Source organism: Plectropomus leopardus, chromosome 2, assembly GCF_026936395.1.
Source record: "Plectropomus leopardus strain MGB_pleo_1.0 chromosome 2, ASM2693639v1, whole genome shotgun sequence".
In the NCBI taxonomy this organism is placed as follows: Eukaryota; Metazoa; Chordata; class Actinopteri; order Perciformes; family Serranidae; genus Plectropomus; species Plectropomus leopardus.
The window spans coordinates 15,906,560-15,931,263 of record NC_142177.1 but is presented as its reverse complement, the minus strand read 5'-3'; the positions used below and the strand labels follow the sequence as shown (position 1 = coordinate 15,931,263).

Genomic DNA, 24,704 nt, shown 5'->3' with positions numbered 1-24,704 from the left:
TGTGTGCCACAGCAGAGACCCAGAGAAGCAGAATTGAAAACTGGATTGTTTGTCATTTTAGATTTTTTTTCCCCTTCCTTTCATTTTCCTTTAAATAGTATAAATTGTTTTTTTATTCCCCCCATACACCTCCTTGAAAGTGCTATATAAAGTAACATATCAAGCTGAAATCCATTTTCACTATGCTCATTATAAGGTCTGTAAAGCTCTGTATATTTATTCATTGCACCCTTCATCCCTCATTCTCATAAAAATAACGATGTAGTTATTATAAACTTATTGCAGCAAGTCTTTATCACTGAGTAGACAACTAGTGTTTACTTTATTTTAATGTGCCGTCTTCCTGTTTGGTTTGAGTGACAGCTCTGACGGCCGCTGTGCACGCAGGTTATTAGCTGCTGTGTACTCTGCTGGAGCTGGACGGGACAGTTAATGATGACACAGTGACTAACTGGGGAGACTATGAAAGTGTGTGTGGGAGTGTATTTGAATGTGCTGTGAATAAATGAGTGTGTGTGTGTGTGTGTGTGTGTGTGTGTGTGTGTGTGTGTGTGTGTGTGTGTGTGTATGTGTGTGTGTGTGTGTGTGTGTGTGTGTGTGTGTGTGTGTGTGTGTGTGTGTGTGTGTGTGTGTGTGTGTGTGTGTGTGTGTGTGTGACCATTGTTCCCCAGAGATTTAAGATCTATTGTGGGAATGATAGGGGAGCAGATTGGAAGATGAGACGGACAGAGAGAAAACAGGATTAACAGATGCAGAGGAAACAAGACCCCTTATGAACTTAATGGCTTGATCTTCCCCTGCCTTGAGCTCATCCCCCTGTATGTTTGAGGTGTGTGTGTATGTGAAAAGAGCGCAGCGATGTCTCTTCACTGTAAGCAGGAATTTTCATGGGCTTTACTTGTGCAAAGGAAACAGCTGGGTGTTGTGAAATCCAAGCCTTCCTCTAAGTAGAAGGATTGTCCCTCAAGAGCTCACTGAGGACGTAGTTAACTCCTGTGGCCCCGTGTGTGTGTGTTTCTCTGCCTGTGTGTATGTATGTTTTTTTCGTGTGTGTTCGTGTGTGTGTGTGTGGAGTTAAATGGTGACTGGCTATTGAGTTATTGTCAGCACAGATCTCTCCTCTTTGGCTCTCCTTTTGCCTGTGCCTCTTTCCTTCCTTCCTTTTGTGTCCCCACTTTTCCATTCCTCTCCCTCCATCCCTCCTCTCCGTCCACGAGAAGCTCAAACAGATCGGAAACAGCTGTGAAAATTATTCTGGCTAATAAGGGCCAATCTTGGCTTCTCAGTTAGTTGCGGTGCAATGCCTCAGACATTGTTTTTCACAAAAAGAGCACCCTGCCTCGAAAATCCCCTCAAAGTTTGCAGTGTTGTTTTAACTTTGGTCCCTTTGTTTGTGTGTGTGTGTGTGTGTGTGTGTGTGTGTGTGTGTGTGTGTGTGTGTGTGTGTGTGTGTGTGTGTGTGTGTGTGTGTGTGTGCGCCCGCCTCTCTCTACAGGGTTACCCATATGCAATGGATACCGCAGGTTCTGCCAAAAGGCTGACTGCCAGCCCAGCGAGCATAGAAGAGAAGAGCGGGTGCAAACTCCCTCTTCTCATCCTTCTCTATTTCAGTCTCTTGACTTCTCTCCCGGCCACACAGTCCATATATTCTCCTCTCTCTCTCCTCATCCTTCTTTGTTTTTATTCGCCTTCAAACAAAAGCAGAAGTATTTCACTCTGCCTCTCTTCTTTTTCTTTTCTTTTTTATCCCCCTCCATCTTTCTGTATTGGTCTTGGCTAAAGTTCAGCTCGTGGTCTTCGGCCTCACCGCTCCTCTCATCACCCACCACACTGTCTGAGAGAGAAATGCAGCCAAGCCAATGAGCTGAGGGAACTGACAGCCAGAAACTATGAGATGATGAGTTCACTGCTGAGCTGTGTGGACGTCCGAGGTCACAAGACAAATTCCAGGCCTTTTTGTGGCTACATGTGATAAGCGTGGCCTTGAAGAGGAGGCATTCACCAAGACTTTACTGGTTTCATGAAGCAGACATTTCATTATTGCAAGGTTGTCTTTTCATTCAAGATGATCCATTTCCATCTGAGGATTTAAGAGAGTGTTTGTCTTACAACATAGGATGTCATTTATGCTGATCATTCTCTATTCTGTCTGCAGCCGTCTCATTCATTGTCGCTCAGTAAGACTACCAAAGGAACCTTGATTCACACAGGTAGGCATGGAAACTGATGATTTTTGTCCCTCTTTTTACTCTTTTCTTTACATTTTCATAGATGCGGTCAAATTAATGTTCTAAAAACCATCTGGCTGTTCAGGGAAAAGCAGTTTCTGGTGTGTGTAGTAATAATTGTGTGTCCACAGTTGTATCGTCTTTATATCTCTCCAAGGTATGCAATACATTATGTCGTTATGGCTGTGTCTGATTCTAGACAGTTCCTGACGTCTGCATACAATACTTCAACAACAATAGAAGAGCTATTTTAGTTTTCATTAGACTTTGGAGCGATTTTCTATATAAATTTGCATATTAATGGAGGAAAAAATATTTTCTTGGAAGTGCTATGACTTCTTTAAATACATTTTTTTGCTTATTTACACATCAAGCAAACATGCAGCAACATTAACATTTATTTTGTGTCATGTTTGTCTATTTGATTGATGCAAATCCAATATTGTATATACACTGTCCTTTAGCTCGGTTTTGATTTTTACCAACTCCTGAGGGTATCCCACTCTTTAGCTGCTAAAGATATGCTAAGATCTCCAGGTTCATACATATATTTTGGGTTTCTACCAGAACATGGTTACATGCTTTAATGTTCAAAGACATATTTTCCTCATACAGTCTGTACTGCAACTCTTGTATTAACCCTCTGTCTGAAAAACTCTCTTTAGGGGACTGTCTCTTTAAGCCCCTCTTCTGAAAAGCCCAGTCTGCTCTGATTGGTCAGTGTTTCTGTGTCTTCTGTGTCTCTACGTCTTAGCAATATCATAGCAGCTAAAGAATGACTGAATCAGAGAATACTGTCTAATCTTAACTTTACAAACCTTGCCTTTATACACTAGCGGCCACTCGTCAACAGCAACAGGAACATATCTGAAATTGGAGAGAAATATTGGCAACAGCAAGAGTTGCAACCAAGATTACATGTTTCCCTGACATAAGCAAGTAGCAGTGTAGGCTATGTAATGTAAAGCAGTGACGTGCCTGGAGCAGATAAAAATCTGTCACAAGTTAGCAACAGCTTGTCTCAAAAGCACACAAAAACATTGGAAACAGAGTAGTCATAACAGTCTCAAGCCTCCAGGCTGTTGTTCGCATGGATTACTTTTACATATGTTTAACTTATTATTTGTAGCTTTAGCCACATTTAATATGAATATCCAACATTGTAACAATATAAATAGTATACTACAGAAAATAAGAGAAAGTTAATTAGGTACTCTTTAATGACCCAATGACTCATACAGACCTAGTTACCAATACATGAATATGAATGTCAAAACACCTCTTGTCCCAAATGTTGTCACAGCAGTGTGTCATTCTGTGATGTACACCTGCATATATACAAATGTGTACAAACAAAAAGATGTATTGATGTATACAGAATCAACCCTTTGCAGCTATGCTTTAGGGCTTTTCCTCGAACACAATCAGCTTGTATTCTTAGAGTGTTTTTGGCCGCCTCAGCGCTGCTCTCTGTCTGCCTCTGGCCCTCTCCTCCCTCTCTCTGTGGGACTGTGGGATTGATTGATAACTTCATTTGTTCCTGAAGGGAAAAGGGGGATGAGTACATGACTTATCCTCTCTGTGTGGGGATGGAGGGACGAGGGTGTGGTTTTTTTTTTCCTTCTTCTTTTCCTTCCCTCTTCCTGGATGCACCTCAGGCTCTCTTCACGCACATTTTGTTTTTAACAGTGACAAATGATCTCATTTTTTGAAAAGCATTAGGTCGGTCATTAGCAAATTGAGGTGTGGGGGATTTTTTTGTCGCATGAGAGCTCTTGCATGCGGTCAGGTGGTGCCTGGTTGTTTCTGCTATGTGCTCCACTACAAATGGGACCAATTTTGCCTGGCACAGCAGGGTGATTCTCAGCATATTTGGGGCATGATGGTAAGCTTTTGTACCGGATTTGAGTGATGTGGACTTGCAGCAGTTCAGTTTCCATAGTAGCAGGAAAGGAAACATGAGGCGTTGTGGCTTGTTGCCTGTTACTGATTTAATCTACATAAATGTTGAGACATTGTGTGTCTTTAAGGATGGTGACCAGCTTTGTGTAAGCATTATTTTCCAAGCCCGTTTGTCCTTGCATCTTTGGTTTGCTGCGTTTCTGTCTGTGCTTGTGAGATGTGAATGTTTCATGAATACCTGCATCTCCTCAGCCGAAACAACACAAGTCTTTGTTGTCAGGTGTGGACAGGAGCCACCTCTCTTGACTGCAGTGCTGCTTGTTCTCTAGAAATCCCTCAAGATTTACAGCTGTGAGTCTGGCTGCCCGACACTCCTGAGAACAGTAGGTGCACAGTGTGAGCACCACAGAAGAAGTGATGACATTCTGCCCACATCGCAGTCGCTGACGGTGCCAGAAACCTCGACCTCGGACAGCGCGGAGATAGATCACTCTTTCCTGTGCTCGCTCCCTCCCTCCCTCACCGTTTCTCTTCCTGTATTTATTTGACATTTGACTGGCAGGCAGGGATGGGGGGGGGAACCTCCCTTCAGAGTCGTCCATTTTGGGCTATGGTTAGTTTAGTATTTGGCACCCAGAGACCCATTACAAGGTCGAAGTCAGCTTGGGCTGATTTAAGTTATCCGCTGCTCACTGAATGTACATCAGTCCAACTTTTTACAGAAGAGAGATTTTGGAGAGTGCTCTAGCAGATGTTTCCATAGACTGCTGCCCCTGTGGATTTGGAGGAGGGAGAGTAGACTGATTGACTGCTGAAGAGGGAATAACACAAGAGTAGTCTCTATAAACGTAAAGATCAGTCATTGAACACCTGAAGACACCTAATTTGCATAAAAAAATAATTTAGTAAAACAGTTTTTGTTCTTTCATGCAGTGTCCTTAAAGTATAATACATATGCCTTCAGGCTCAAATATTGAGCTGCTAAAAAAATGGACACATCATCAATCACTGTTTCACACAGTGCTTCCAAAGTCTGCTGACTTGATACATGTGCAGCCACATAAATTAGAAACATGAGGATGTTGGCCAGACTAATTTTTGTAACCTGTTAATGCAATAAGTTATTAACATTATTTACACAAATTTTTATTATTTGTCTTCCGGACTGTTTCTCATCTCACTTGAAAATCCAGTTCTGGAAATTCTTGTTTGTAGATTTGAAAATAGTTATGTGGGGATTCTCGATTCTTGGCTATTATGTGACAAATCAAAGGTATTTCATTTAGGTCTCCAATGATATTTCCATTATAGACACTTTCTCAATGAACTGTTGATGACTGTTGGTCAAAGCTCTCAAGTCATAGATATCAGAGCTTCCCACTGCTTGATATGAACTGTTTGCATCTCTTGTGATTGCTCGCTCTATCCAAGAAAATATGATCTGAAAGAATTTCTTAACTTTTTGCAGTTTTTATCCAGCAATCCTGCTTGATCCTGACTCCGCAACTTGCTATAAACATGGAAAGTCGACCATGCCTCCTGGTTCCTCATGATGTCAGCGCAGAAAACTGCCAGAATATTTACGGGTTTGTGCATGTGGGGAAGGGGCTTAGGAGAAAACGCTGACTGCTGTTGACAGGCAGTGGGAGGGGTTAATGTTGTGGACTGTTTGCCCTCTCAGCAACTAGTTTGGTGGTCACCCCTAATTGCATTTGCCCGTTGAAAAACTCTGTCATTCTCTCACTTCCTCTCGGTGTTTTACTCACACTCGGCGCTCTCACCCTGCTGGATGTCTGCAGGCAGAACTGCTCCTCTCCTCCTCATCACCTCAGCTCAAGGCATCTGTTTCTTTTCCCTCCCTTCTCTCTTTTGCTCTCTCTCGATCTGTGAGAGATGAAAACAGAATTTTTCAATTAGGGGGAGCCGTTGAAAGTGTTTGCTTCAGGCTGCCGCACTGCTGCTGCTCTCTGCCCCCCCTGAGATCCTCCTGTCGTTTAGTGTGTTTCTCCCCCCTTCTGCCTCATTCCCAGCTCAGCCAGGGGGGAAGCGGGAAGCGGTGAGTAACTTTTAAACATTTTCATCCCTTTCATTCTGCTGCTGATTTGTTCATGCCAGCTTCTGAGGCGCTGATTGGTGGAAAGGAGTTGTCTTTGGCAAGGAGTCAAGACTTCTCCCCTGGGTGGTGTAAATTCTGCAGTTTGACACCTTCGTTCTGGATAGCTAATCCCCTCAGTGATTGGTTAGTTTTCTTAAGCACACTGTTGACTTATCTTGACGATTGAGACATTATGGAATGTTTTAATTTCGAGAGGGCATGCATACTGCAACAATTTGGGCAATCTCTTGTGCGTGTGTGTTTCATGTCTGTGCTTTCACAAGTGTGAGAGTAATTTTGAGCGACTGTTCCTGCATGCTGGTGCGCAATCCCGCCTCTGAGATTTTTACAGTGAATTACGATTGAGGAGTGACAACTGAGTATAAGCGTCACTTGAATCTTGTCTTTCCGTTCCCCAGGGTGCTGCTTTGTTGGGCTGCCAGCGCAGTTGTCAGGAGTGGGTGGCGTTATCTTTAGACAAGGGAGAAAAAAGATGGAAGTGAGAAAATGTGTGTCAGGGGGAAGAGAAATGGACAAAGGTGTAAGGATGGATTGAGTTAGAAGGAGAGGGGAATAAAAAAGCAAGTTGAACGACAGAAGGGAGAAGGGGAAAAGGCAGTTGCCTTGTCATCTCAGCTGTTGCGATTTAAGTGGGCTGACAGCACAGAAATCTCCCAGCATCTCACAGCTGTGCGACATGCCTCCCCCTTTTTTATTTTTAACCCGGACACTTATATTAGGCTGCCAGGTCCAGGCAGCGTGCAGACTGTTGTCTCCCAGACTCTGTAAGTCAGGCATGTCCAAAGTCTGGCCCAATTTTCAATAGCCCTCGGCTTGACTTTCAAAATATACTACGGCCTGCAACACAATATTAGTTTATCAAGCATGATCTCTATGCACTTTTTCCCTCACCTAACAATGGCAGGATAATCATACAGCTTTTAGACATGAACCAAGTAAAAACTTGTTTTGGGAACTTTGTTTTTCATAAACAGTCAGTAAAAAAGCAAACAGAATGGTTACCTAACACCAGACAATTTCTATGTACAGTTTACTATTTACTGCTTTCGTGCGCAGTGGAAAGTTGAATATGTTTTCACTAACAGTTACTTGTTTGTGATTTTTAAAAATTTTTTTAAATTTTATAACCTATTTAATAAGAAAAGCAGCTGGCCCCCAGATATATTTACATAATACAATATGGCTCCCATTCAAAAAAGTTTGGACACCCTTGCTGTATGTGTTTGGGTCTGTAAGTACCAGAGGGGGGGGGGGGTGCCTTTGTGTGACTGTATTATGCCTATATATGTCAGTGCCACGAGTTGCCAGACAAATCGAGGGTTCCTTTCCCCTAAAACCTCCGGTGTGTGTTCTGCCTCAAATCATGTCATATGTGACAAGTTTAAGAACAGTTTACATGTGTGAAATCCAGTGCCGGCTCAACAGTCTTTATTGACCGTGTGAGTGTGTCCGTAAATTGCCGGACCGCATTCCACACAGACATGCTGCCAGCTCTGTTGACGGCACCCTTGTGTGAGCGGCTAGTAAAAGACTAATCAGGGGAAGGGGGAAAAACGAATCTTGGATTTAGAGCACAGAAAGTCCTGCAGCTTTATGCAGCTTGCAGTGTCTCCGCACCTGGGCTCGGAGCACCCACCCACAGCGACTGCACCTACAAGAAAAGAGCCTCTGCGCTGAGTGATTTAAACATGTTGCTAGGGAACAATTTGTGTATTTTTGTGTGTGTGTGTAGGAAAATCGTATCATCAGTAGAATTATGAGATAAAATTGATTTGTTGACAGCTATGGAAATACCTATTATTAATCGCGTCCCTATTACCACTTCCTTCTCATCCTCAAGACAAACATCCCTCACTTCAAAGATCCTCTGGAGTAAAGAAAGATTTAAAATCTGCTGAGCTCACTTAAGCAGGAGGAAGACAAATGTTTCGGGGTCAGGGACGAAGGGGGGATGGAAAATATAGGGATGAATGAATTAGCTTCTGCAAGTGGATCTTTAGTTGTTCCTCAGGCGGTAAGAGTGGCAATTGATTTGGTAAGTGAGTGGTTGCCTTACCAACCCCCCATCCCTCCTCCTGCTGCCGGCAGACGTGCTGCCCTGCATTCGTGTGCTGTCAACCGATCGATGTCAGGGAGCTGGCTCACAGTGGTGTATCAGTTCCGTTGATCTTAATCCTGATTATGTTTCATCGTCTGAATCCCTAAAAAGGGATGTAACTGTGCCTATCATTTCATATCATTTAGCTTTAGAAAAAGACAACCTTCTCTTCTTGATTGTCAATATCACCATTATCTCTATCTTTTTGTGCGGCTAATTCTTTAATCATACTCCCTCTTTATTGATCGGTATTGCATTTATTAATTGACAAAGTGATGTGTTATTATGAAGATTCCACTCTATTTTAATTTCATGTTTTTGCTGTGAAGTTTCGCCTCCCACAATATTCTTCACATATTCAGGACATCATCTACTGGCTGTGTAACGTAGTTCCAGACTGGCGTCAAGGACCATTTTAAATAACAAGACTAAGATTTTACAGCCATGCTAGCAGCTCTGTTAGACTGCACTTAGTGACAGTAATGCTTTGTAGTGATAACCAAAAGTACTGACAGATTTCAAATTGGACGTGATGATTGCACTAGATGAAAGTTCAAAGCTATTACAGGTTATCTTAATCTGGGATTTTTTTTTAGGACCACAGCTATTGATTATTTTAATAATCAACTATTCTGCTGTTAGATAAATTAAGTCATCGGTAAAGAAATAATTCTTTGTGAAAGAGCAAAAGTCAATATTTGCTGGTATATTATGCTGTTGTGATACACTAGTTTGGTTTTACAACAGACACATTCTACAGTTTTTATTTTGTTTTAGCTTGAAATGATCTGAAACTCGGGATACTTTGTTTGTTTCTGTGGTCTTTTTCTTACCCCATGCTTTTTTTTCTCCCTTCCGTCATTTTGCAGTCAGCGACATCAAAACACGTCTTCTATTCTGAGCTTGATGTATGATTTGGAGGTCTTCTTCATGCACGTGTTCACAATGTAAATGCCACTGTGGCATTGTGCTACAGAAATGTCATCCAGTAATTTCACATCCCTGTGAAACACAGTGAGCTGTATATAGTTATTGTGGATTAAACAGAGCTTCAGTGCAGATGATTAGCATAGATTATTTTCAATAATCAAGTTGCTCGAGTTTCTCGAGAAATCGGTTCAGTCCTACAATTTTTGTACCAATTTTCATGCCAAGCCATCAAATTGTCATTGAAATACTTTACTCACAACCACAAATGTCATTGTTGTGGCACTAGAGTACCAGTCACTACAGTCAGTAAGATACATCTTCTGAAAAGTGAACCATGAACATCTTTACAAGATGCTGGTCAATACATGTTGAGACATTTCAAAGGATAAGTAAAAATGTTGCTGCATGTGTGCTACAGGAAACGTGCAGAACAACCACAATCAGCGGGATTCATCTGCTTGTCATTTCATATCAAATAGTTGTTGAGATAGTTTAGTCTGGACTAAATTGACGGCACGATGAACAACAGACTAAATGACTGACATACATTGCCATTCTTAGAGCCATGGTGCTGGCCTTGGACAAAAATTAAATTCCAATTGTCAGGCTTTTATTCCTTTAACATTTTAACATATAATGGAACCACAGACAGGATTGTATTCATGGTGAGTATACACAGAAATTTTGAAGACGACTTTGGGGAAAGGAGACAGAAAACATGAATCCCCTTGCGTAGTTTGTCTACCTTTTTGCCTCATCTTTTCTTAGTTTTCATTGTGTCCATCCTTGCCGTTTTCTGTCTTTGGATCGTGTGACAGCACAGAATCTGCACTTCATCTCCATTTAGTGCCAGACAACATCAGCCTCAGGACATTTAGCCAAAAGTACGGTAATCGCAGGCTGGCCGTCTGAGGGATCAGACAGGATGAAACTTGAATGAAATAACAGAGTAACTGGGTAATTGGGTTGTGTCACAGTTATGATAGACCTCACGTGTTGATGGTGGTGGGGGGGAGGTAAATGAAACAAAAGCTCTTTCTTTCTTTCCCACTGCAGTGCTGAATGACATTTGAAGGTCATTTCAAATGAAAAGAAATATATCAGCACTGGCCTAATAAAAATTAAACAACAGATTGTAATTATAGTCTCTTGTGTATCAAGATGTTTTTATCAGACAGGCCTGTACACACACACCACATACACACACACACACACACACTCACACTGCAGATAGACCTCTGGAGAGGACCAGAGGCGAAAAGTGTGGCCAGAAAAAGCTGCCTGCCACTCAACTTTGCCAAGCTTGGCCAGTGATAAGGTCAACCATGGGGAGATGTCTGCACTCAGGACCCGTCCATCAAACACAAGAGCCTGCTTCCCTCCCCTCTTCACAAGAGAGTGAGGGGAGTGATTAGGGGGGAGGAGTGTGAGAGAGGAAGATGGAGAGACAGAGAGACAGAGAGACAGATATAGAGTGGTTAGGGAATAAGAGGATTGAGGCAAATGAATAAAGAGAAAGGGAGTGGAGGAGAGTCGGAGAGAGAGAGAAATGGACCAGTACAGAATCCATGAAACCGTAAAAGATTGGTAAAATGAGGAGGAAGTGGAGAACTCTAGAAAGAGAAGACAGAGACAAAGAATTTGACCATCTTGTCGTGTAGCAGCCAAACCACCCGTCATTAGCAGCACTCCTTACTGTAGCTGCATGTCAAAATTAACTCGGCTTAGCCGTATAGAACAGCGTTTTCCATTTTCCTCAGTCTTAACCACAATTTCACCCTCTGTTCTCATTTTCTTGCTGTTCACTGCCTGAAACCTTGATTAGGTTACAGAGATTCAATTACCATAAAAATCTTGTGGAAATCAAGTCATTGTCATGCTGAGACCCAGACGTAACAATAGTGCTTTGTTCAAGGTTCACTATGGAAGACATTTTTTCTGTAAGCACAATCAGTATTCAAAAATGTTTTTTTTTTTTTTTTAAAAGAGTCTTATAGCAGCAGTTTCTTATGATGAGTGGGTTCAAGGTGACCGGGTGAAGAGTCGAAATCCTCAGTATCCTCTAGTTGAACTTTTTCTGTCTGAACTTTTCTGCTGACAAAGAAAGAAATGAGTTTTTACCCATGCTGTGTTTTCAACAGCGGATGGACGCATCACTCTGAGTCATTTGTGTCCTTGATAACACATACACAAAGAGAGAAATATGTTCAGGCTCGCTCCATCTTTTTTCATTTTCTTTCCGCCTTCCTTCTCTCTCCCACGTCGAGTCACTAGTGATCAAAGAGGCCCCAGATGTTGTTCTTCACGTATCTCCTTTCACCATCTCTTGACATTGTTGTGAAAGTGGCCCGAGTAGCATTCATTTAGCTAAGGGCTGCCTCCTGTCCTGCAGCGTTACTTACATATGAAGAAATGGATTGGAGTTTCATGGGATGCCGAGCAGCCTTACATCTCTTTCAAGGGTTAATAAGGGAAATGAGACACACAGCTGAGCCGCAGCATTAGCAACAAGCTGATTTGATTTTCCTCCACACCTCCCATGTTTTTCCGTTATGTTTTGTCAAGAACACAGAGCCCCCTAACAGCCCAACCCACCACCTCTGTCTGTGGAAAAGAAAAGTGTCACGGTGGAAAATTTGGCAGTGGAAATTCTTTGTTTTTGATCCATCTGCTGCATGCACCACACAAAACAGAGCTATTTTTGGTTTCACAGCAAGCAACGGAAGCGCCAGCTCTCACACAGTTCATTAAAGTCCTGATGGAGGATAATTATGAACTGAATCGCAGCAAGAGCAAAGCTTTTTCATGCTAAGATGATGAGCATTTCCTCAGTGTTTTCTGATTCATTGAGGTTTCAATCTTCATTTGTGTTTCTCACCTGGAAAGTGTGGTGACATGTGGACATTATTCAGGCCAGTGTGAGGGCAGCGTCTCCGCACTGACCTCAGCCAGTGAGCTCAGGGTCATGTGTTAATGTCTCAGTGTCATATGTCTTCTGCATGGGTCACCCTGAGCTAGTCCCAGAGGTATGACTGCTATGTAGGATAAGACTAGAAAGTGGAAAAGGCTGTAGAGGAGTGCTTTGTGGAGTATATAACTGTCAGCTTGATCAGTGTCGTAGATGGCAAGAACAAGATAGGTAGACCACATCCTCCAAGGAGCATTGCTGTGGCTTTGAATATTTGTTTTTTTTTGTGATATAAATACATTTACATGTTGTGTATCTTCTTTTTAAAATCTCAGTCTCATAAAAAATATGTCCATATGACCATAAAATCCAAGCCGTCGACATGATTTACGGTCATAACGTGGGCATGTAAACTGGCATTGCTGGTTTGCTGCTGTGTGAACTTTTCCTCTGTCTCTATGGCGACGTGCAGAGAATTTAGACTCGTCTCTGCTCTCCTTTTATCCTTGTTTATAATGCCAAGTTGCCATAAATACAGGACTTCAGGGAGCACTTATGGTGATACACCCAGTTTGTGGGGCAACAAAAGCTTTAATTAGGCTGAATGCCAACCATATGGGACAGCAGGTAGGCTTCCCACTCGTGTGGTCCAAACACACACATACACGCACACACACGGTAGAGATTCAGAGGGTTAAAGGAAAAATACTGTAAAGGGCCAAAAGCCAGATTCTGTGCTTTAGGCTCATTTTTATGCTTTTTATGCTCTGAAAAAGATTGAAACCTCTCCTTGTTGGATAGGTAAATAACTATCTCTTAAAGAGAGACTGTGACATTTTGTGAAAATTGCTTATTTGATTTCTATCCAATAGTTAGATGGAGCCACAGGCAAGAGACGATTAGCTTAGCTTAGCATAAAGACTAGAAGCCAAGAAGTTCACCAATCAACATATTGCATCTCATTCATTTAATCCGTACACAAATAAGATTGTAAAAACAGCTTTCAGATTTCAGAGGAAGTGCTGTAACTATAACTATGTAACTAAAAAACAGTTTATTTTTTGTGACAGCATGACTCAGGGGATTTATTTTTGCTTGATTGTTTCCACTGATGTATAAAGAAAACTAGATACATCACCGGAGGCGGAGCCCTGTCATTTCCTATAAAAGCTGCTCAGTGGCAAAAAAAAGTTTGACTGCCATATATAAAATTACCTAGATGATCTGCACTTTGTGGCCCAAAGAAAGGCACACCAGAGACTTCTGCCAGTGTAGCCAGCTACTTGCAGTTTAAGATAAGATGTTTAGATTATACTTTATTGCCTGTTTTCAGGTAAATTTTAAACTGTAAACACAGTGACATACAAAAATAAATAAAACACATAAAAAACATCTGTAAACTTGCCCTCCAGCAGTCATCAAAAAGACAAACCCTGTTATACGGTAAATGCATCCACATAATATACATCCTAAGTTCAGAAAAACCCTTATTTAGTCACAGTATGTGTGTGGGGTATAAGAGTGTTTTTTTAGTACTACGCTAAATTGGATAGATATAAGAAGATTGAATTGTTATTGGACCAAATGAATCAAGTTCTGATTGTGGAACAAGTCATCTCAAGTAGGTTTTGATGCTTAAAAAATGATTTAGAGACATCTCATTGGCTATGTAAGTCATTGGTAAAAAGTTTTTTTTTGGGCCATAGGGCATTTCTTGATGGATTTAGTTCCACTGTGTGGCAACCACAAAAATTGGAGTCAAAGCACAGCGTACCTCCCAGGGACAGGAAAGCAAGTTTAGGAACCCCTTTGAAGCCAATTTTGGTAGTGACCAAACAGTGAAATGCCTGCCTAAAAAGACTTTTTCCCAATGATTTAGATTGTGAGAGAGAAGGTTCATTTCACCTTTAATGTCACACAATTAAATCATTTTATATCCCCATTCAAGTTAGCAGAGTACTAATCCAGAATTTAACTGCTCGGCTGGCAAAAGTCTCCAGTTGAGCCTGCTCTGTGGGCCCAACGAAGATGCAGAGGATCCCGGTAGTTATACCAACAAGGTTGAAATTCCTTGGCTTCCATGATTTAGACACAAGTAAAATTAGCTCCTGCTATCATTTTCATTTTTGTGAATTTTTTTTTTTTTTTTTTTTGGTTGCTATGGTTACAGTACTAGCCACAGTGGCAAATATGAAAAAGTTGAACCATTATCAGTAGCAAATATTCCTGGACAGAAAGACAAAGCTTGTTGTCTGAAATTAATTTAGATACATTTAGGTAAATGTATTTTTAAACTCAGAGCCCTGCCAGCTATATCCCCCTTCTTCATGTCTTTATGCTAAACCAGGCTATCACTTTATAGGTTAATGGTCTAACTGTACTTAATGCACAGGAATGAGAGTGGTATCGACCCTCTCATATAATTCTCAGATAGAAAGTGTATTTCCCAAAAAATCAAACTTTTCCTTTAACGCACCCATTCTATAGAGATAGTTTGCCCGACAGAATGGCCAACTCCACATTTAACTACATTTATACTGGTAGTGCACATAATTATGCATCAGTGGTTCTCAGATCAGTTAGCCTTTGGGAAGAGGAGCAGGATGAGTAACAGGAATGAAAAATGACTGAGTTTATGGGAAAAAGGGGAGAAAAGGGAGTGAGGAAGTTAATGAAAGCCTGGGAGGTTGGGTCAAGACAGAGGAACACGGAGGATTAGAGAGAGACTTAATTAAAAAAGAGACAGAGGGCATAGGGTGAAGCCTAGAAAAGGTAAGTAAAGTGAGAGCGGTGGAAACAGTGGAGCGAAGCAAGCAAGCAGCAGAGCGAGGGGGAAGTATCTGACCAGAGGAAAGAAGAGCAATAAGCACACTGTAACAGCACTGAGGGAGGGAGATGAGGTGAAAGAGGTAGAGGAGATGTTGGGCAAGGGACCCTGTGCAGCTGTAAGTAGAGAGGAGCAAGGGACGGGGATGGAGGGAGGCGGGAGGAGAAGTAAGGGGGGGGTTGAGAGCGGTGCCAAGCTGTCCCAGGGGTGATGAATGAGGCCATAATGAAGTATCTGTGCTCCTCTGAATCTGCCTCTGGCTGGAGAATAACCGCAGCCTTGGCACGGCCGTGAGACCCACTCAATCATGCCAAGGAGAACACGCACACAGAAGTTTGGATGATACACACACACACACACACACACACACACACACACACACACACACACACACAGAGTTTGTGACAAGCTCCTGCATTACAAAGCACTCACACACATTTACACACAGGAACTTATGACAGATGATCCATCTATTCCTACCACCCACTGCATCCCCATCACATGCTCACGCGCACACACACACACACACACAGACACACACATTTTTACCTTTATTCTGTTTCTCCTCCCAGACCAGGGGTGGCAGGAGTGTGGGTTTTGTAAAACAACCTATTGTTCAGCATGACAGGCTGGTAATGCACAAGACACTGTGTTTCTTCACAGACACATACACAGCGAGTGATGGAAGTCAAGACAAATGGTAAATTCTTCCCCTGCAGTAAACAAGTCGTGCTGTCCTGCGGTTTCCACCGCTGTCTCTGGTACACTGAGACGTCAGCCTGCCAGTTTGCCACTACTGCGCAAACAGTACATGTTCAGTATGCATACAAGACAATGGCTAACAGTACATGTGTTTCTCCTCTCCCCCTTTGCATGTGTCCATACATCTGGAGGCAGAACCACAGTGATACAACCCAAGTGAAAAAAAATCCAAGTACTAGTGTCAGTCAGTGAGGGGAACGAATCTCTAAATGACCTCAACAAACAGCAAACACCAATTCAAAGAGCCAGCCTGCATTGAACTTTTTCTTTTGTTGCATTGCAGTGATGCAACCTATCATGGCCCACCCAAAAAAAACAGGATGCTATATTTTTTGTGTTCAAGTCAAATCCACGGTGCTTTGACTTTTATCGGCATGTGGGTTAATGTCAACAAAGTATTGATGCACTTCAGAGGAATCTAAAAGTGTTGTTTTCTAGATCTGTGTCTGCTTGTGGTTGCACGCCTCTTCAATTATGCAATGCAAGAATTAGATGCCGAAACCTCTCAATCAAAACTTAAGTGTTACTATGACACACAACTCTGTAGAACACTTCAGTTGAAGTAAGCTATGATGCAATGTGGTGTTCGTGAATATTACTAAGAATGTCTTCTTCAGAAAATGATCAGTTTATATAGTTTTATGTGTGGTGATGGAAGCATCGATATGTACATATGTTGGCTATTTATGTTACTGTTCATGCTATTTTGTGGCAGCCTGTGGGTTCTGTGGTATCTGCAGTGAAAGGTGGATCTTTGCTCCCTTTCATTGATAGTGTTGCAGAGGGGGAGCTTTGAATTAGGAGGGAACAGCACTGGATGTACAGTATAGCCTGAACTTTGCTGACAGGCAGTTTTTCACTGATCCCTCCCAAAAGACTGGAGCTGGGAAAGAGAGAAGGAGAACTGTGGTGGAAAGTAGGACAGGGACGATGGAGCTCTCTCTCTCTCTCTCTTTCTTCTCTTTTTATGACTATCCACAATATCTCTCTGTGTTTCTCTCCATGTGCATGTTTCTTAATGTGCTCGTCTATGCAGCATCAACCACATGAATATTTTTGTCTGTTGCAATGATCACTGTTTCAGATTAGGGGATTACTGAGTCATAAATTCTTGACTGAAATGCATGTCAGACACCTTGGTCCCCAACCAATCAAAGCTCATTATCTTTCACAACGTTCATAATGTCATCGGATAGGAAGTGCTTGAGATTGACTTCCAGGAACAAAAATGTAAACAAACAGTTGCAGTGTGAATGATGTTGACTGTCTTGTATTTGGAAAAGGCCAAGAAAAAAAGGAAAACTTGACTGTGACCTTTCCTCTGTGTCCATCTCGCATCACCAACATCATCATTCCTCTTCCACTTCGCTATGTTTACAGCTGTGTGGAAGAGTGTTATATCAAAATCTAAGTTGTGGAAAAAAATGCATATAAGACCTTTTGAGGCATCCCAGATGCGGCGTTGATTGTCACACTATACGGGATAAATGATGAATGACGCGCCTGACAACAATTGTCTCTTCCCGATTCAAGTTGAACCCTTACATCTGCCAGGAGAGGCTGAAATTGGGCTAATATCGTGTACTCTGAATCCAGCATAAGTCTTTCTCCAAATGCAGCTGGGAGTAATGGCATCAGTACTGTGAGTCTCAGACAGTAACGGTCAGGTTTGTTTGATGTTGGATGTCCTGTCTTACAGTGGCATCCCTCCTAATGTGTTCTAGATGTGACATGTAAATAGTGAACTCCTCCCCTGTGGTATTGATGTAAAAAGCCATATGGCCCCACAGTCACGCTGATGCCTAATTACACATCCACCAGTTGGAGCAGGTTTCAGAAGAAACCACTCCCTGATACTCCATCTAGCCCCCTGCCACCCGCCCACCATGCCAACCAGGCAAGGTGGAAGCAACTGGTCATGTTGGCTTGGCCTCTATACAGTACAGGAGCAGGATCAGTGGAAGGTTTCATATTGTTAAATATAAGAAGTACAGTGTAAACACAGGTCAGGGCTATATCCTAGGTCTGTTAAAAGAAAAAAAAAGTTCTCATTTGGATATATGGCTTATGATTCTCTAAATTAATGATAAACTGGATGGAACACAGTATAATACAGTTGATTACTGTGTTATCGCTTGCTTCTGTGAAATGATAAATTGTCACATGTCATCTTGTGTGCAGCTTTCAGAATTTCCTGAACATTTTATGAACTAGCAACTCTGTTTGCTTCATTAGGTTACTTTCCTGATAACTGACAGAAATGTAACTTTGTTTCCATCTTCAGTCTGACATTGTGTCCATTCTAACACATTTCTGAAGGAGAGGGAAGTTACATTTTTCTCTAACCAATCCCTTGAGACCAACATATCAGCCTGAATCATGTCATTTTAAGTCAGCATTGATGTGCAGCCGTGCTAATGTACTGGTTTTGCCAGGGTTTTAAGAGTGTAGTGGAGCAAAATACAAACAAACTACAATTTAGAGTAACTTTGAGAAGATAAGAAGGCAATTGCTCTCCATTTGGACTGTTTACCTGCCACTGAAATGTCATTGGTCAATACTACTCTCACTACAAGCCCAAACCAAACTGGCTCTGACATAAAATCTTGTGCCTTTGCATTCCAAGTCAGCTCATGCATGCTGGTTTCAATAAACTGTAAAATTCAGAGGCTCGATCAGATGCTATCAATAACCACTTTCTTATAAGTTGTCTATTTACACAGTCGGCAGGTACAGAGAAAGATTTAGCATGTTTCTAGTCTTTAAATGAAAGTAAGTCCAGCAATTACTCTCCTTGTAGCTCTGTTTTGCTCTCCACAACCTCTTGAGGGAAATATCTGGCTGCTTAACACTCAGCTAGCTCGTTAGGTGGTAGCTAACTTTGCCTGCTGTCTGGTACTGGGCAAGCTTATCATGTTCAGGGTGATGGAGGTCACTGGAGTGATGCCTGTGTGTGTGTGTGTTTGTTTGTTTGTTTGTTTGTTTGTGTGTGTGTGTGTGTGTGTGTGTGTGTGTGTGTGTGTGTGTGTGTGTGTGTGTGTGTGTGTGTGTACTTTGGCTCAGCTTCATACAGACAGCCTGTAGATTAGTCTGTTCCTAAACAAGTCATCTTTCCAGCAAACCAGCCTACATACTGCTCTCTGTAACTTGTTTCTGCTGCACTGCTACAAGCTGTTCTTTTCTCTGCCACATATCTTCATCTTCAGGATTTCTTTCCTTCTTTCTTTCTGCTGTCTTGCCTTCTTTGTTTCTGTCTCTCTGTAATTTGGCCACTAATGGTTTTGGAAAATTGATTCCCAGCAGTCTGTGATCCGTGTCTCCTCCTGCTATGTTTTGCCAAATCTATACCGAAAGGAATGCCACAAAACAAACAGACACACACACACACACACACACACACACACACATACACACATAAATAAAGCGTGTGCCATTGTTGCAGTGAGTTGCAGAGGTTTTGTTGTGTCTCGATTTACAAAGAGAGTTTGCATGTTGGCTTGTGTTTGATTTGTGAAGCAGAAGGAGGGAGTGGGATATCAACATTGGCGGTGATCAAATACAAAGGAATGTGGAGCAGAAAAATGAGGTGATGAGAGGAAATTTGGTAGAAGGAAGATGAGGGAGAGAGATGGAGAAAGATGGTTGCGGATGCAGCTGTAGAAAGATGTGTGAAGCCTTTTTAAATAGAAATATTGCCTCTGTAACCCCCTGTGACATTACAGAGCTACTCCACATTTCCAAAACTCCATATCAGAACTGAGAAAAAGGAAGAGGCATGCTCCACATTGGTTTCTCATTACAGAATTTGGCCACCAGTCTAGAGTTATTTGTTAGATTAGTTAATGCAACGCTATCACATCCTCTCAGATTCCTTATTCAGTTATTGAGAATTTCCAGTCAGGCTCCCAAATGGCAAAATCTGACAAATCAGTCTGGAGGCCTGCCTAATAATGAGTGAATAGTGCTGCCACTGTTGTTTTGGAGGACAGACTTTTCCTGTGTGTGTGTGCGTGTGTGTGTGTAACCCCAGCGGAGCGTGTAACATTAATGAGAGGGCCGGAGACAGCCCTTATCACCAGCTTTCCAGTCCTGGCCAAACCTTAATTAGCTCATAAATGCTTAGTGCAGACCTCGCTGCAGTACTGCAGAGCTGTGCAAAGTTAAACACACATGTGCACACAAGCAGACAATGGACATGTGAGTGCTTATACAGACACAAAGATGTACACAAACTGAAATCTTTGCCAACCTGAGCGGATTACGAGACAATGGGCCCATGGGCACAGATATGCAAAGGGCCCCACCACCTTTTCTACATAGGAGCAAGACACACAGACTTTGTGGTGTTTTTTTACACAGAGACGTGCTATAGGGCCAATAATTCCCTTTTTTATTTCTCTATTCTTATGTTTACACAGAATCAAACAACGGCAGAATCATAATGCTCCAGTGTGTTTAAGATGGCATTCGGCATCACAGAAACATACCAGGCATGACGTTTAACACAACAGCATTTCAGACCACTTTCAAACCAAGTTAATTTGTGTCTGTGAGCTTACATATATAAAAGAATGACCATGGTAGAATTATTAATGAATGTCTTCCATATACGCAGGCTAGAAAAACTTGCACGTATTTAGTGCTGGTATTTGGTATGCACATGTTGTGTGTGTGTGTGTGTGTGTGTGTGTGTGTGTGTGTGTGTGTGTGTGTGTGTGTGTGTGTGTGTGTGTGTGTGTGTGTGTGTGTGTAAGGGCACTTCTATATATGAATTAGCTCCCTCTGGTCTAGCCTATCAGTGACCTGTAGCCTTAAGCGTAGAATTGTGAGCCCCATTATTATGTCTCAGACGGCAGATTTCACTCTCTGGAAAAACAGTGATTTTCAGACCACCCTTGAATGTTCCCACAGTCTCTAACAGAGCCCAAACTGCAGATAAGATAGCCCCATCCTCGCTTTGGAAGGCGCTTATCTTTAAACGCCCACTGTGTGACAAAACTGATTTCTTTTTAAATAAAGCTCAAAATGTTGCCTGTCTGTCAGCTCTATCCCCCTTTCTCTTCCCTCTCTTTCTGTCTGTGTTTTCTCACGGTTGCAAAGTTCTTTTATAGTTCTACCTTTGTCCCATGCACACACAAACACACACATACACACACACACACACACACACACACACACACACACACAAATGACTGGTGACATCGAGGTGTAAAAGCTGCCACTGCCTTTAACCCCCACCCCTCACCCAAAAGTCAAAAAAGGGCCCCACTGTTTGCTTCAGGTCAATGTTAGTTAGTGGAGAAAGTTGGTTTTGCCCTCCTCCTCTGCCCATCCCCCCTCTATCCATCCAGCCATCCATCTCTCCATCCAAGCCGATGCCTGTTCCCAACCAAGAGGAGACCATAGGCATGAAACATACACTCTACCAGAAACTCAACCGAGTCTGTCTGCCTCTGCATCATAAAACAAGGACCTTTGAAGTTGGGCAATGACCTCCAATGGTCAATGACCTCCTTTCTAACACCCCCCTTTTATATTCATATACACACTTCCACTACATCCCACTCCCGCAAAACACCCCAGGAGGAGCGACTTCCTGGATATTGTAGGGCTTTTACATGCACACATTTGGGTTGACTTTACTGAGTTTGAGTCTGCGTGTTTGCTCAGCACAACAGAGATTTGTGTGTCCGTACAACAGGGCTATGTGCTTGAGGGAATGCCTTCAACTGAGGCTGACTGATGTACTGATGCGCTTGCGCCTTTGAAGATATTAAACATTTTTCTTTCTGTCTCGCTGTTATAGTGGTCAACATTTTTCTTGTACTGTCTTCAAATTCATGAGCACTTCACCCACCTTATGATCCAATCATCACTAAAGCCTGATGCAAGAGATCCAATAAAAAAATATATATATATATATATATATATATATATATATATATATATATTTTTTTTTTTTTTTAACTCTGTGCAACTACTTGAAAATAAAGATTGAGAAATTCCGTATAGGGTAGACAGGAGGGGCGGTGGAAGGGTCAAACAAACTGGACTTTCACCTGGGAGCCTGCTGTTTGTGTCACAGATAAAACCGAAAGTTATACATAGATGCACAGAGGCACCCTTTAGCAGCAGTAGGAGATGACCCATCGGCATCGACCCATGGCATCAGCATTTTCTGCAGCTCCTCCTCTGTAGCTCCAAACTCTGGATTTTTATCCAGGAGCTTGCTGTTCATTTCCAGTTTGAAAAGTCAGTTGAGTTATTTTAATACCAACATAGTGTGCTAGTATGTTTAGCATGCTTTGCTAGTGATGTATGTCACATGATATTCCATTATGATAGAAATGTAACTTAATTTAGGTCAAATCATGATATTTTTTTCTAAATCTAACCACATACTTTTGTTCCCTAAAACTAAGTAAGTAAACCCTAACACAAAGTTTTTTACCTATGTTCTAAGTTGATTTTGAAAGACACTCTATGCATTAAACCAGCTGAGACTTTCCTGCAAAAATGTTTATGAAAAAAAGTTTTATGTTGAAAAACACAATGCATTTAACAAGCATAAATTGACATGCTAGCCCTGCGGGACCAAAACTGACACAAGTGGGGTACCTAGCCAGTCATGATTTGACGTTTAGGGCCACTGACCAAGCATCTCTATTTTAGGAGTTCTGAGATAGAGTGTGTTGACTTGGCGCGTTTAAACTGGTAATAAAGACAAAAATTGATGCCGCATCTTGTATCATTGTGAAAGCCTAATTTCCTTTTTTTTTGAGAGAGAGAGTTTAACTTGTTTTTATTTTGTAGCATGTCAACCTGCAGGAGGTTGTTGCCGTGGGCAACAGGGGCATCATGGAGATATTTGTTTGAGATTTTGTTTTTTGGTCATTAAAATGATCCCTTGTGGCCCCAGATCTAATGTAATTGGAGCAGACCGCAGCCCCCACACAGCATTGCGTGTGGCTGAAGACCCCCACCTACAAGCATACAGAGATAATAGGAAACAGATTTAGCCTATTAATTAATCTGTATAATACAGTTAGACCCTCTGGTATCTGGCACACCAAGTTCTTCCCCTTCTCGAGACACACACACACACACACAGACACACACACACACACACACACACACACACACACACACACTAGAGTTCCCCTTTTCCTCATTGAATCTGTCAGTTGTCTGTCCTGAAGAGTCATTGGAGAAATATTGCAGGGGGCTGCAAGGCTCCAACAGAGAAAATCGATGTTATGAGGAACAAACGGGATGAACTCTCTGCAAGACTCCCAAAGTACACAGCCTTCATGTTTTGCTACAAGTCAATATATTGAAAGCGCACTTGTCGCTTCTCTCATTGAAGCCACTGGAGTGTTTTGTGACAGAAAAGCTTCCTCCGTTTGTCAGCGATTATGTTCTCCATCCCTCTTTCTCCATCTCTACTCACACTTGTTTATCAGCCTGTGTGTGTGTGTGTGTGTGTGTGTGTGTGTGTGTACGTACATGTGCTGTGCGGCAGGCAGGTGGTCTTGGGAAATGAAAGACATTGAGATGGAGCCATGGGGATGTGAATCCCGGATTCTCAGTCGTGTCCTTTATTTATCTCGACTGTGCTCTCTACCTCTCTCTCCCCTTGCAATTATCACAAAGTCATTCACAATCGCACTGAAGCCATTTCTCTCACGTGCACCTGCATGCACAAACATTGCATATATCTCCGCTCCAAGCCTCCTATTTAACCCAAATCTGTCAGATTCCACGGTGAACAAAGATGCAACCACCTGGAGCTTTTTTTCGGATCAGACTGCCTCGCACTAAAAAGTGAAAAGCAAAAGGCAGAACCAACGTCATAGCCAGCTGATGCCCCTCTGTGATGAACATCCTCTGCTACTTGCTGAAGCACAGTCATTCAGTTCCACCATTTTTTGTCTTTCCTATGAACTGTTTGCTTGAATTCAGCACATGCCATACTTTGCTTATGTATCTTCTGATGCCAGATTTGATGTCTGCCTAGATATGACACGTTAGCGACCACCTGCTTCCCGGCTTAATTGTTCACAATCTGTGCAGTGACAGAGTCCAATTCTGGTCGCTGTATCTCTGTGAAATTATTAGGGTATTTTTAGAATGTCAGAGTAATTCTGGCCTTTAGCCTTCTGTCTCTGAACAGTTTTTTTTTGTATTGATGTTTTCAGCAGGTGAGGGGAACATAGCAACTTGCCAGTGCAGTGCAGTTCAGATACTGCAGATGCTGACTGGACACCAAAGTACAGTACAGTTCCACTTTTAAGTGGACTGCTGACAGATGGGATTGATATGACTTCCTTAGCAAACACTATACTCACCTCTGCATTTGTGTATTATTCTGTTTTTATAAATATTCCATATTTTTGTTGCAATGTCCCTGTCACCACCATGTAGAAGACTTAAAGGTATACTATGCAGGATTTTCAGGTTTGTGAACGCACTCCCAAGTGAAAGTAAAAGCCAACCCCATTCACTCTTATTTGGCTCACTATATTCATGTTTTTTTTGTTTGTTGTTTGTTTTTGCCTTTTTTCTGCATTGTCCTGACATCACCTGAGCACTGGGGGTAAGAAAATAAGGAAATACAGGCAGAGGGCAGAGTTGCTTCACCTTACCTCAGTGGGTCTTAAAGGGGTACTTTGCAGATCTTCAACCAGCTTTGTATTATAACAGTGTGCATAGTATGTCTAAATGAACAGTGGTAAACGTCTTTATATCCAACTAGCAATTAGATCTGTCAGCTAATCTCCCAGCTCAAATTTCCACTAGCTCTAGGGCTGTTGCTCGAACTACAGATTGTAATTCCGCATTTTTGTTTGTCCACCACCAAGGACACAAAGAGTATAGAAGCATATCAAGAGAGAGATCCATCCCCCCTTATCCCAGACTCAGACCAAATTGTT

At 42.1% G+C, this 24,704-nt stretch overlaps 1 protein-coding gene across 2 annotated transcripts in view; it reads left to right on the top strand.

The window, feature by feature from the left end:
• The window catches only part of prickle2b (prickle homolog 2b), a 103,500-nt gene that overhangs the window by 39,519 nt on the left and 39,277 nt on the right, over nt 1–24,704 (top strand). Inside the window, exon 1 of one of the 2 annotated variants that reach the window (XM_088086498.1) lies at nt 5,964–6,186. The exons of the other annotated variant lie outside the window; for it this stretch is intronic. The gene's annotated coding sequence lies outside the window, so the exon portion shown is untranslated. Of the gene's footprint in view, nt 1–5,963; nt 6,187–24,704 lie in introns of those variants that run through there. 2 annotated transcript variants of the gene reach the window in all.